The sequence below is a fragment of the Ambystoma mexicanum genome, chromosome 5q (assembly GCF_040938575.1).
Source record: "Ambystoma mexicanum isolate Mex_15411 chromosome 5q, UKY_AmexF1_1, whole genome shotgun sequence".
NCBI classification, from domain to species: Eukaryota; Metazoa; Chordata; class Amphibia; order Caudata; family Ambystomatidae; genus Ambystoma; species Ambystoma mexicanum.
Window position 1 is genome coordinate 784,943,073 of NC_090933.1, and position 13,216 is coordinate 784,956,288.

Sequence of the window (13,216 nt, forward strand, 5' to 3'; positions counted from 1 at the left end):
GATAAGGATTATTCACTACTAGAAGTACCCCCCTGCATTGCCTGTGTCTGTAGCTGACATGCACGTGGGGGTCTGCTATAGCCTTATGTATGTTATATTGTGTCCTAATCTCCCAAAACCGCCCACACTGATGGCACAGGGCCTGACCCCATATATCTGTGAACATTTCTCTTTATGTCCTTTGATCACACGTGCCAATGAAACAAATGATCCCTGAAGAAGCTCACATAATGTCCAGTTAAGGGTAGTGGCCGAAGACTGAAATATGGGTAGTGAACTGGCACAGAATTGCAGAAGTGTAACCAATTAAATGGATTTTGACCTTAGATAAGGAAAAGTTGATAAAGATTTTGTTTGTGTAGAATAAGAACAGCAATATGAAGAATAGTTATAAAATTAGCTATTACAAAAATCGGAAGTAAAGAATGTATGATCTGTGCAAGGCTGGATAGTTCTTGTTTCTGGTAAATTACCACTTCATAACGAATGTATTATACCTCTGTTGGGGAAGCAGTTCTTTCCATAGCCCTCTGCCAGTGGTGAAGACTAAGTGTCTAAACTTTGCCTTCTAACAATACCCATGGCAAATTGGGGTTGATCTGCTGCTGAAGCAAAACCTGCCTCTCTGCCATCCACAATGGTACCCATGACTTCTCTGCCGGAACAGTTTGAAGGACATCTACAGTGGTGTGGTAGCTACTCCTGTGTTTGTGAGCCTGAGAGCAAGGACCCATCTTGTCCCTGTGGACCTGGAGCGGGGCTCACAGCACCTGAGATCCAGGACGACCAGCATCCTTGTTTTATTGCCGTCGAACAGCTTCAAACTGTGATTCAAGCTGGTTCGACAGGGTCCTCTGGTGCAGCCTTTGACAGTTGTCTGTTCGACGAACCGCTGTGTTGTACCTTTCAAACCAGTTCTCAGTCGTATGGTGCCGGCCCAAACATGTCTTTACCCCGACTCGGATTTGAAGCTCATTAATGTACCCGCTGTCTTCAAACCACCTTTCAAGCTGCCAGTGTCTTCGACAGTCAAACAGACCCTGGGGAATCCTTCAAACTGAGACCTTCGAACACCATCCCGCGACTCCAATTGCGCCTCTAATGACCAGCATCTTCACTTTCCGAACAGACTGTCAAACTGACCCTTGTGGCCCTCGCAATCCGCACTTCAATTAACACCGATTTTAGACACACTTCGAACTGTTAGCATCTTAACTGCTAATCTTCATCACCTGTCGGTCCGACCCTGGCGGCCTCATCAAACCAGGGCCCTCGACGCCGCATTGGTGAAAGCAGTTTTGGCTTTTGTGTAGACTGGGATAGGCATCTTCCGGACACTGCCATAACAGTACTACCTGCCCATAAGATGGCAGCAACTGGCAATTGTGTGATTATCTAGGCATATGCCATGAGTGCCTAGCATATGCCCATCTATTGCCTATGCACCACCTAAAACTGCCTACTTTGTCAATGCTTCTTTAAAGAGGAGCTCACTGCAAGGAAGAGATATATATCAAGTGGTTGAATGAGGATTATACAATTACTGCGAACCCCCCCCCCACTATAATGTCAACCTTTTAAAAATTCTGACCCCTTTTACAACTCCTATATAGTTGGGTGGTGTTAGGGATAGTAAATGATAAATGTAGGGTGGTCGTGGGGGGTCTCCCGTGGCATAAATATAGGTTTAAAGGGGGTCGGAATTTAAAACAGTCTACATTACAGGGGTCGCAGTCATAGCATAGAACCATTGAATGTACACCTCAGTAAGACATTTTTAGTACATCAGCTGCAATTAAAACAATAACTCTCAACAGACTACTTAGAAATAACACAGGCATGCCAATGTTTTTAATGCAGGGGTCTGCAACCTCTCCAGATGTTTTGGACTACTACTCCCATGATCCCTCACCATTGCCTTTGCTGGGTAGGTCTGATGGAAGTTGCAGTCCAAACCATCTGGAGAGCCAAAGGTTGTAGACCCCGGTTTTAATGTGATTGCTTGATGGAGGTTCAAAGAGATCTCGGGAGGTTGGGTTTTCAGCTGCGAGAGGCAGGTAATGGTTGGGAATGGCCATAGGGATTTACATGGCCATGGTCAGTCAATGGATTTGTTAATAACTAAACAACACTCTCAAGCTGTGTTCTCACCTGCCATCTCACTTCTAGCTGTACTATAACAGTTTCAGTTTATAGCCAAAACTAAAATAGACAGAAGTAAAACTAAGGTAAAATCAAATCTCACTGTTCAGTTGCTCCTCTGTCCTTGGCTGCTCTTGTCTGTCGTCCCTGTGCTCCTTGGCTATTCTGGTGAGTCACTCTTCTCTGGTTCTTGGCTCCCTTGCAAGTTGCTCGTCTTTGTCCATCCGTGCTTTGGTCTTTGGCTGCTTGGTGAGTCTCCACCAAAAAACAGTCAGACGCAAAATAATGTGTGTGCTAGGGCTGCTTAAGGTGTACTTTGAAAGGTCACAATTCCCACTTGTGCATGGTGTGTCCACTCAATCAACATTGGCATTGATTGGAGAAAGATTTGGTAACAATAACCATTTTGCAAATCATTCTACCTCAATGACCATACATTGCGGCAAACAACCCACAGAAACAACAAAGGTTACACCATGGAACATACACCATCCAAAGGCATGTGTCTGCACTAAAGTTCCCAAAACACCAACTAACTAACCGCAGACACACCAACACAACTCCCCACATTCCTTAAGCGGCTCTGATAGATTCACAGACTCCCCACATTCCGGATGCGGCTCTGACGGATTCACAGACCGTCACACAAACAAGTGCCTTAGCAACCTGGAGCATATATCAACCATTGCTCCAGACAGCTCATAAATACCTAAAACCTACAATGTGACCTATCATTTCAGATCTGGACACATCAATGTTGTAACAAAGCAATCTTGCCTTGGCCCCCCCTTCTACTACCTTAGCCCCCAGCACTATATCTTGCAGATCCTGAAGCTCACATACAAGTGTGAGCATGACAGATAGTATGCAATAAAAGATGTATTAACATATAAAAGGATACACCAAAGAGTTTCGCACATTCTACTGTGGGGTAGAATTGGGGATGGCCCAAACAACTTTATTGACCGTCAGCAATACGGGAGGAAATGTTACGTTGGTTCTGCCGCACTAAGTCCGCTACACTACAATCTCTGGTGCATTGACTGGATGGTGAGTCTGCCTGTCAAAGCAAGTGATATGGGTCTAAGGGATGGCAGTGATACAATAATGCAATTCTAGGTGACAGCCTTGGGGGCCACTTACAGAGGACACCAGGGTACACCATTTTGTCCATAAACTAGTTAAATCTGTCCCATTATACGGGTGTAAAATAATCACTTGAACGCACTCCACTTTTTGCAGTTAAGCCAGAGTAAAAACATTTGCCAAGGATCACACACTTTAGCTAAACAGTGTGATTTTAACCATTCTGCAATTGACCAGATGCCTTTCCAGCTTTACTTGGTAGAATTATTTAAGTTTTGTTATCGAGCAAAGCAACGTCCCTATTTTAATATCTATAGCTGTCTTCTGCTTGACCTTCTGGACTGCCTGGGTGGCCATTATACCAACTACACTGATAACACTCTGGTGGTCCTCAAATCGTCGGGCAATTGTACTCCAGATTCTAAGACCGCAAATGGGGTGTATGCTGCCATCCTGTCATGGATGGGCTTAAACTAGCGCTCCATAATGAGAAAACAGAGCGGATCAAGAAATTGGACTCTGCTTATGAAAGCTTCTCCATCCCAGGCAGCAAGATCATTGTGACTAGATATGTAAAGACCTTGGGTATCCATTTGGACGCTGAAATCACGATGAAGTCTAAGGTGGCTCATCATGTGGCAATGTCATCAAGCTCTTGCATCAAATTAGGCCCCCATCACTAAGATCACCTTTGGTCATGGCCTTAGTGAATACAAGGCTCTATTATTGCAATAGCCTTCTCATCAGAACTTCCCAAGCTAATCTCTACTCCCTTCAAACCACCCAGAACATCGCTGTACGTGCAGTCTATGGTTTATCTAAGTGGGAACATATAACAAATCTCTAGAACGGTCTTACACTGGCTTCCTGTCAGGCACAGGATTACTAACAAGGTTCTAGCACTTTCCTACAAATGCTGGACCTCCATCGCTCCCCAATATTTTATGGACCGCCTAACCGTGAATCATCCATGCTGGCATTTTGCGAACGACCGCCATAAACTAACAACCACGATTTGGCTGCCAAAATGCAGATGCGCCCGTTTATGATGTGCAGGCACCCGAATAAGGAAATGTGCTTCTCCTAGCATTGAGAGCTTCCCAATCCCTGACGGAATTCAAGAGAGCTGTTAAAACCTACCTGTTTGACCTCAAACCAGGTTAATGAGAATTTGATTCCACAGCCACCCCCTTTCACTGACCCTTTGATTCTGCTTTACTTGTATTGTTTATTTCTTTGCTGTTAATTGTGTTCCCTGAGGCCCATTGGCATGTGGCGCAATATAACATTTTTACAGGCCTACATGCAGTCTTGTAGAGTTTGCTTGTAAAATGTACACATAGCATAGTAAAGCAACATGACATGTATATCTTTATAGCAACATGTTAAGCAAACATAATATCACTGTAGATTTATTTTTCTCATCTTGAATGGAAACCTATAAGTATGAGAATGTCTTAAAAATCTATATAACCACTGTACTTTTAGCTCTTTAAGACACACAATATAAGAAGTTGGGCCTGACTTAGAAAAGGGGTTAAATGTTTGTATGTTCGGGGTTGGCTCCAACCCCATAACTGCTAGTGGTCTGAAATGTTGACCCAAGGTTGGCATGGCAGTCTAGGGTGTACTTGCGATAGTGACATTTTTGACCAACCCCATCCATTTGCCCTGCAAGGCCGCAGGGTCCGGCCTTGTGTTATCAGTATGGGCGATTTAGGGAGATTGCCAATTTATTTAGACTCTTTTTCAAAAATAGGAAGCTAGGACACAAGGTAGGCATACCAGTCTGGGATGTACTGGCAATAGTGACATTTCACCACCCATTTTCCCTGCACATGGGTGGAGCAGAGTCCCACCCTGTGCTTTCAGTATAGGCGTTTTTGGGAGATTGACGATTTTGCGATTCCTCAAAAATGTGAAGTCAGGACAATTTAACCTACACAAGGCTGTAGCAGACCCCCACGTGCATGTCAGCTACAGACCCGTGCATCTCTGGGTGGTACTGCTAGTGCTTTATAAATCTGACCCATTGTGTAATAAACTCAGATATGGAGATTCTTTATCACAACGTCCAGATCGTTATTTACTGTAGACATACAAACATTATTTTTGCATGGCAGCTTGTAGACATATGGCTATGAACACATTTTTCAAAGGGGGCTTTTACTGTGTTGCTTGCTTTAAATGTCACAGATTTGCAAGGTGACGAGTGCTATGAGTGGTCTGTTAGTTGGAAATGTCCCATCATGCATAAGAAAGGCTCTGCTACTGATAATAAAATAAAGATGTTGAGTTTGTTAATGTGCTGGCTGGTATGGTTTGGTACAAACACTTATAAATCTCAACATACACCATATATATATATATATATATATATATATATATATATATATATATATATATATATATATATATATATATATATATATATATATAAAAAGTAAAATGTAAAAAAAATCTTCACAACGCTGAACAAGAGAAGCCATCAGGGCAAGAGACGCTCAAAATACTGTGCCCAAAAATACAGTGCCCTGTCTCGAAGGAGACCCAAAATCATGGTGAAATTTAGTCTTTTGAAATACAATAAAAGGTTAGAATTGTTTGACGACGATAGCGTCACGTGTGGCATAAGCATTGCATGTCGGTGTGTGGGTGATGGGATGTGGATTAAAGATTGCTTTCTATGGATTTTTTTGCAGGCATGATGAAGAGTATCCTCCTGTGAGAATGGACTTTAGCCCTGCGGAAGACTGGGTTGTTGCAAATAAAAACCCAACTGGACGAAATTCTAGTTGGCTATGAAGGAACTGTTCCATTCAGTACTTTATTTTCGCCTAATGGCGTAAAGCCCTAGGTGTGGAGCAATGGGCCGCAGGGCATATTTTGAAATGGTGGCACATGGATGCACAATAGACAGTGCCTGACCATATTCAAATTAGCTCATTTGTCGAATTTGCAGAGATTGCTAATGTTTGCACATTGTTTGGGCTGTATGATTGGTTTGGTGGGTTGTGAGTATTGTCTTACGTGATGCCTTTTTGTTGTGACGGTGCTGTAATTTGAAATATTTTAAAATGGTTTGTTTTATGAGCTCTTTATAAATGTTTTCATTGTCACACATCGGCACCCAATATAACTAATTAATGTTTTACTGATGATTGAATAAATGGACACTTGTATTCTTTACAAATGTTGGTTTACTTTTGTAAAATTGCTAGGAGCCAACGAGTAAAATTATAGGAGTGTGCAAGATCACGTTTCTTGTGCCCAAACTGGCATTGGCAAAGCCAACCGTGTTGGCTTTTAAATGATCATAGGCACTGCCATAATGGTACTAACTGGTCATAAAATGTCAACAACTGACATGCACCGCTGTATATTATAAAAATGCCGGGCAAATGCCTATCTAATGTCCATACAAGAGAAACACGATGAGCTTTTCCAATGCTTGTTATTAATTGGAATTCAGTTCAAGGAACAGATGCACAGATTCACATTGACTATAAATTACGTGTCTGAAGGCACATATTGTTGAGACATTGTTATTACACCCGGAGCTAGTTTATATTTGCAAATATGCCATTATCTAACAGAAAACTGGGTAGGAATAACACAGGCTTCCCCCTTAAAAGCACACCGCTCCTGCAAATAGATCATGGGGGTTGTGGGGGTGTATTGGAAGGCAAGGGACAGGTAGATTGAGAGAATGGTCATAGGAACTAGCATGGGCAATTGTGGTCAATGGGTGGATAAAAATCAAACCATCGCCACAGCATGCCTGTCCCCTCACATCCACTCCTACCTTCACTTCTCATGCCAATAGCTGTAGTTTATAGCCAAAACTTTAAAACGTTTGCAGAATCATACCCCAATGCCTTTTTGTTTTCATGATTGTGCTACTTTTTAAAATTGTGTTGTGGGAGCTCTCAAGTTTCAAGTGGCCACGCATGAAAAGGCCATCCAGTACTGTTTTTTTCTTTCTGTCTCCTGGGACTTGTAGTTTTATCTTTCTCATTTGAAATTTAGTAAAACTACAAGTCCCAGAATTCTGAGCAGAAACAGGACTGGATGGCCGCCTCACGCATGGCCACTGGGAACTTGATAGCTATGGCATTTCTGCTCCCTGCCATGTTGGGAGAATAAAACGTGTGCTCAGATTTCAATATTATCAGAGCTTAAACGTACTTCATGAAAGCTTTTTGATTTGCCTCTGTCTGTTAGGAAAGATTTCATTAATTGTATATGTAATTTTCCCTCCAGTTGTACACCCCCAAACTTTTTGCGGCTGTTTAAACACCTTAGTCTGACTTTGCAGGGGCGCACAGCCTTCTGCTGCACTCCTCTGGGCTTTCGCTCACTTTTTATGGGGAAACTGACATGCCCTTAAAACAGTCAGTGCTGGGAGACTTTGTATCCCTTAGTCCTTTTCCAATGTTGCAATTTTTCTGCAACATGTAACAAGTGCACAATTTACCTTACAGTGCAGTGCACTTGGGTCTCATAGTAATTTCCAAAGACCCTAGACACTCTCATAGGACCTTTTGGGAGATGTGCAGATGTGTCATGGACATGGATGGTGGCAGCTTATCTTTTCATATAATTTTAACACTTTCCTGCCATTTAAACCGCATTAACCCTGATTGGCACGAATAGGTGGCCTGGCTCCAATATGGCCATGCCACAAGGATCTTTGTCCTGTCCTTTGGCCATCTTGCCCCTTTGCCTTTCCCGGGTCGAGCTGACCCGGGTCTGTCCTTATTTGGTCATGCAGTTTCCCGAGAAACGCCAAGCTTTCGCAGGCTTCTACATGCCTTGAGTGTGTGCCTCCAGGATGTGGGTTTGGGGTCTGTCCCCAATACACATCCTCCTTGCCAGAGAGTCTGGAGTGCTTTGAATGCATGGGACCACAGTGGTCCATTCTTGGTCCACGTATGGCGTGTGTGTTTGTGAGCCGATCTCCCATTGGGTCCTCTCCGTTTTGGCGCAAAGGGAACTTTGGATAAGAGGAGGCTGAAGACACCCATACCATGTCAATCTCTGGAGTTCTCACTGAACGAAGGATAGGATCCAAGTATCCTGAAACTAAGAAGCCGAGTCGAGGAACAGCTGGAATGTTTGGCACCCTGAGCCCGCTGTTGTCCCGTGGGACCCCTCTGCATCTGGTCGTCCTAGAAGGTCTTCGAAGACGCTTCGATCCATTAGAATAGTGGGACCAACTATTCTCGGCACTTGAGAAGGCTTACTTGCAGGTTTTGTTGGAAGTGTCCCTGGGCCAACCAGTGACCTGACCAGCTTACGCAGGACCTTTGCTCTGTCTCTGCCGTCATTTCGAGGAGGCCCTCAAAACTTGGTATACTGCTAGCTCTGTGTCCCCGGCACTCTCACACCAAATTTCAAACACTTGGCATTCCCAGGTCTGAAGTGAGATGTGTGCGCCCGGACCAGAGTAAACGTGGTTACCGTGTTGCCCAGCCGGTTTATAGTTAAAGATTTGAATACAAAGTTTCAAAATGCAATACTTTCGAAACAAAAGGACTGAGGAAAAAAAACTCGAATGCACTTTTTTTTTGGGGGGGGTGCCCAAATCCCTGTTTTTTGGTCAAAAACCACAAATTTTACTTATACCAAAACCAAAAAAAAAGGCATTCGGTCATTTTTTTTCTCCGTCCTTTTGATTCGAATGTATTGCATTCGACCCTTTTGTATTCGAAATGATGACCGGACACCGCCCAGCCACGGCAACGACATTCGCTGCATTTGTGACCCTTTTGCCCCTGGAGCCTGCTGCAGTGAAACTGGCCTGATCTATCAGGAGAGGAGAAATCACCACTGTCCCGTTTGGGAATCATAACTGTATCTTCGGAACTGAAAGCCGCAGAGCCGTCATATTGCCGCAGTTGAACCTGCAACCGAAGTGGACTCGTCTGGCAAAGTTTGGTCCGGAGTGCGCCTGGGGCCGGTGATTAACCCTAACCGGTGGCCCCTAGTGCCTCCATCCATTATTACGCATGAGTGGCCCCCAGGGGTCCCTCTCTTTTCCACTGCTAATGCGAACTAGCGAACTATTTCCAAACCTTGGAATCACCTCTGCCTTCAAGTGGAGGCCCTCCTCGAATAGTGGGAATCTATTCTTCATCGCCTCACCCACCTTCCTGAGCTGCTAGAGACCCCTGAAGTGACCCCGTTTCGCCCATTGGAACAATCGCGTGCTCCTGCACTGCATGTACTATTGAGCATAAGGCTCCTCTCTTCTTGGAGTTTAGACTGCCTCTTAGTTAGGTGTGTGCTTGATGTTGAAGGGGACTAAAGACTCTCTTCATTGGCTATTTTCCTTCCCCCTAGGTTGTGAACATATTTCGTGCCTTTAACCCTTTAGACCCCAATGGTCTTGTATATATCTTGTATTGATTGTGTTGTGTTGGTTTGATACTATTGCTGTGATTCTTTTACTGTGTGTTCAGTTACAAAGGCCTTGTAATAAATGTGTTTATATTTTTTATATATACACCTGTCTGGGAGTAATTTGTAAGTGTCCTTGCTCTGTGTGCTCATTGAGGTCCTTCAGTCACCCTCACCCCTACTGAGACTTAGTCTTGACCGCAGACCATAGCTACCATGATTGGTCTGGCTTGTCCAGAGGTTACCCTGTTCCAAGAAACTAGGCTGGCCTTCTGAAAGTCTGCCCACCAGGTCAGAGTTTAGAAATATGTCTTAACAGTCTACAAACTAAAGATTAGGGTGGTGTATTGTGATTTTCTCTTAGCCACGTTTCCACTCCAGCCCCTGTGAAAAACCGGAAGGTATTTCCATACCTACTTCCCAGGGAACTTCTGTGCAGCTGGCCAGGGAAGGGCCATCGTTACTGGATCCTGACCCTGGTGACGGAGAAGTGTGGGAAGATCACCTGGGGAGAGGGTCTTTGGGCACTGAGTAGGGAATGCTGGAGGGCAAGATATGGTAGCAGCCCTTTCCTAACTTTGACCTAAAACCCACCGCATCAGCCTTCATGGGTTATTTTAGATCCACTCCTATCCCTCCCCATGGACCTAGTAATGAGATAAGGAAGAAGAGAATCCGACCAGTATACTCTTCCTATGTAAAACGCCACTCTAGTACTGGGACGAAGAAGATGCAAACAGAGGCTCACCAGTATGCTCAATCGAGACATTCCAATAATCTGTCCAGGCAAGGTTGGGCAAATTGAAGTTAAGCATGCCCACCTGCAACTTGTTAAGACCTCATGAAAGTATAAAATGTGCACAGCCGGAAAGCAAGGTGAGCGAGTTGGAAAAAGAGGTGAAACGCGGGGGGCGTGGCTTGGGCAGCCATGGAGTAGGACGTGCTTCCTGAGCAGCTCCGGAAGATCCGACATATGATCCGTGAAAACTACCTACAAAAACGCGCTATTGGGTCCAGGACTGACTGCACATGCATGGGAACGTGTGCTCTGCTCACTGTATAAAGATCGAGTGAATCGTTTGTGGAATTCTGGAGGAATCGCTCGGCGAAGACGGCTGCTGCTCGGTACATTGGTACACAAGATGGCCGACAACAAATGAAACGACACTGAAGCACCCGGAACCGCAGAATAGAGATGGCACCCGTGGGGAAAGAATGATGATGGTGAGCGGAGACGGAGCGAAACCCCTGCGGCGGTAAGCCGTGTGCTTGCAATTGTCATGTCAGCCTGCGTGCTGACCCGGAAGGCAAGAGCCCTGGGGCAGCGGGGGTGAGAGGTAAGGGGCTGGCACACAGCGTCGTGCAGTCCCGGTTCACACGCAGCGAGAGCTCAGGCAGCGCACTGCTAAATGTGCGAGCGGAGCAATCCCGTGAGGAACCAGACTGGGAGCACCGAGACACAGCATTGGAGAAAGGTGTGCGCCCACGAAATACGAGGCAGAGCGTACCCTGCGCAGCGCCGCTGGAATAGATAGGCCGCGCCACGATAGACCTATGAAGTGCTCGCTCCGCATTGACTAATGAGCAGAAAGCCGCGGTGAGAGGCGGCGGACGGTGCATGGCGGCTGCTTGAAGAGTACTACAGTGGCTGATAAGGGTGGAAAAGACGGTTGGGGAGGCATACTGACGCTGAATCGATACAGAGAAGCATAACAGAGGCTGCAAAATGACGGCATGAGGGGCTGTGAGCAAGAACAAGAATAAGCAACCCACAATGGATATTTTTGCCAAAACGCAACAATCTTCTGCGGCCATCGCCTCCAAAGGCCTGATGGCACCAGCGGAGGTCACCACAGTGACTGAAAACCATCAGATTTTAGAGGCCATTACGGAGCTGAAAGACTCATGGGGGGTTGCGATGTCAGACCTGCGCACTTCCCTGGAGGCTAAAATAGACGCAGTAGGCATAGAAGTCACCCTGCTGAGCCAAGAGGTCAGGGGGCTGGCGCGACGAACGAGCAGCCTGGAAAGTGCCGTGAAAACCAACACGGACACCAGCACTAACAACACAAAGGAGATCCATGTACTCAAACAACAGGTAGCTAACCTGGAGTCTCGAGCGGAGGAAGCGGAAGGGAGAGCGAGAAGGAACAATATCCGCGTGGTGGGCTTGCCGGAGGGAGAGGAGGGACAGGACCCGACAGGCTATGTCGAGAACCTACTCTTACAAGGAATTGGGGCTGGAAAACTCTCGCAGGGATTTGCAGTGGAGTGTGCACATAGGTCCCTTATGAGGAAACCGAGACCAGGGGCCCCTCCCCGGGCGATAATCGCCAAAATATTGAACTACAAAGATCGGGAGAAGATACTGGAGTACTTCCGAAAAGGTGGAACAATCGAAAGGGCTTCGAGCACCATCACAGCGTATCCGGACTACAATATGTTGGTCCAGAGGCAACGGCAAAGCTATGTGCCAATCAAAAGAAGGCTACGCACGGCTGGGATAAAATATATGCTTCTGTACCCCGTGAAATTGAAGATGGTGCACAAGAGCAAAATGTATTTTTTGACACTCCAGAAGAAGCAACGATGTGGCTGGATCTGCAGGACTACCCGGAACGAGACATGGAAGAGGCCCAAGAGGGACACGATATGTGACTGGTATACGGTATGCATACTGTTAAGGCGTAGAGTGAGCGCCCCAGGGATGCCTAGATGAAGATTAAGATTAATGGGCGCGGCTGAAGGAGGCTGATATTTTGATAGGATACCGCTGACTTTAACGGACTTGAAGGACTGGAATATAGTAGCGTGTACATATACGCAAATTGTGTAGCAATGTGTAGTTAACCCGAAGTGACATAGGAGCGGCAGGGCGAAAGCACCCTACCCCCCGAATTATAGTTGTAGTAGTAGTAGGTTAGCCACTAGGGCGGCCTCAGCCTGCGGAGCTTCAAGTACAGACGAGAGCCAAAAAGAGCTAGATGCGGGGGAGCCTGAGATCCAGGGATGGAGCTGGGCAACAGTTGAGGGGAGTGATGTTGGGGAAGAGACGGGAGGCGGGAGGGAGGGGGAACGGGAAGTTTGGGGTGTTTTTCGTTTAAGGGGTATTTAGCATGGGAAACAAGCCTATACAGATTGGATTGGAATTTAAAGTCAGACTGCACCTGTGGGAGGAGGAACGGAACTTGTACAGGCCATGGGGGACCTTAAGATACTTACATGGAACGGGCGGGGGCTCAACAGCTACTTAAAAAGGAACTAAGTTATATTGTACCTGCGCAGGCAGAAAATAGATATTGCATTGCTGCAGGAAACCCACCTTACACGAGAGAGGATGGACACGATTGCTGGGAAGTGGAAAGGAGTGCTGGTGGGCTCATTGTACTCTGCTTATGCGAGAGGAGTGCTTATTTGGGTGGCGCCACATGTCCCTTTGCAGTGATTGCAAATGGTGGCTGAGACAGACGGGAGGATGGTTATACTGAGGGGACTGGTGGAGAACAGGGAGATGAGCATTGTCAACACGTATGCCCCGAACCAGAACACAGCGACATACATTAGAACATTGTGTGCGAATTTGAGC

The 13,216-nt window shown here is 45.9% G+C and overlaps 1 long non-coding RNA gene across 1 annotated transcript in view; it reads left to right on the plus strand.

Annotated features, from left to right (window-relative positions):
* LOC138497667 (uncharacterized) overlaps positions 1-6,411 on the plus strand; it is a 56,676-nt gene extending 50,265 nt beyond the window's left edge. The window contains exon 5 of the long non-coding RNA XR_011278634.1: positions 5,931-6,411. This is a non-coding gene — a long non-coding RNA (uncharacterized lncRNA). The remainder of the gene's footprint in view (positions 1-5,930) is intronic.
* Positions 6,412-13,216: the final 6,805 nt, after the last annotated feature.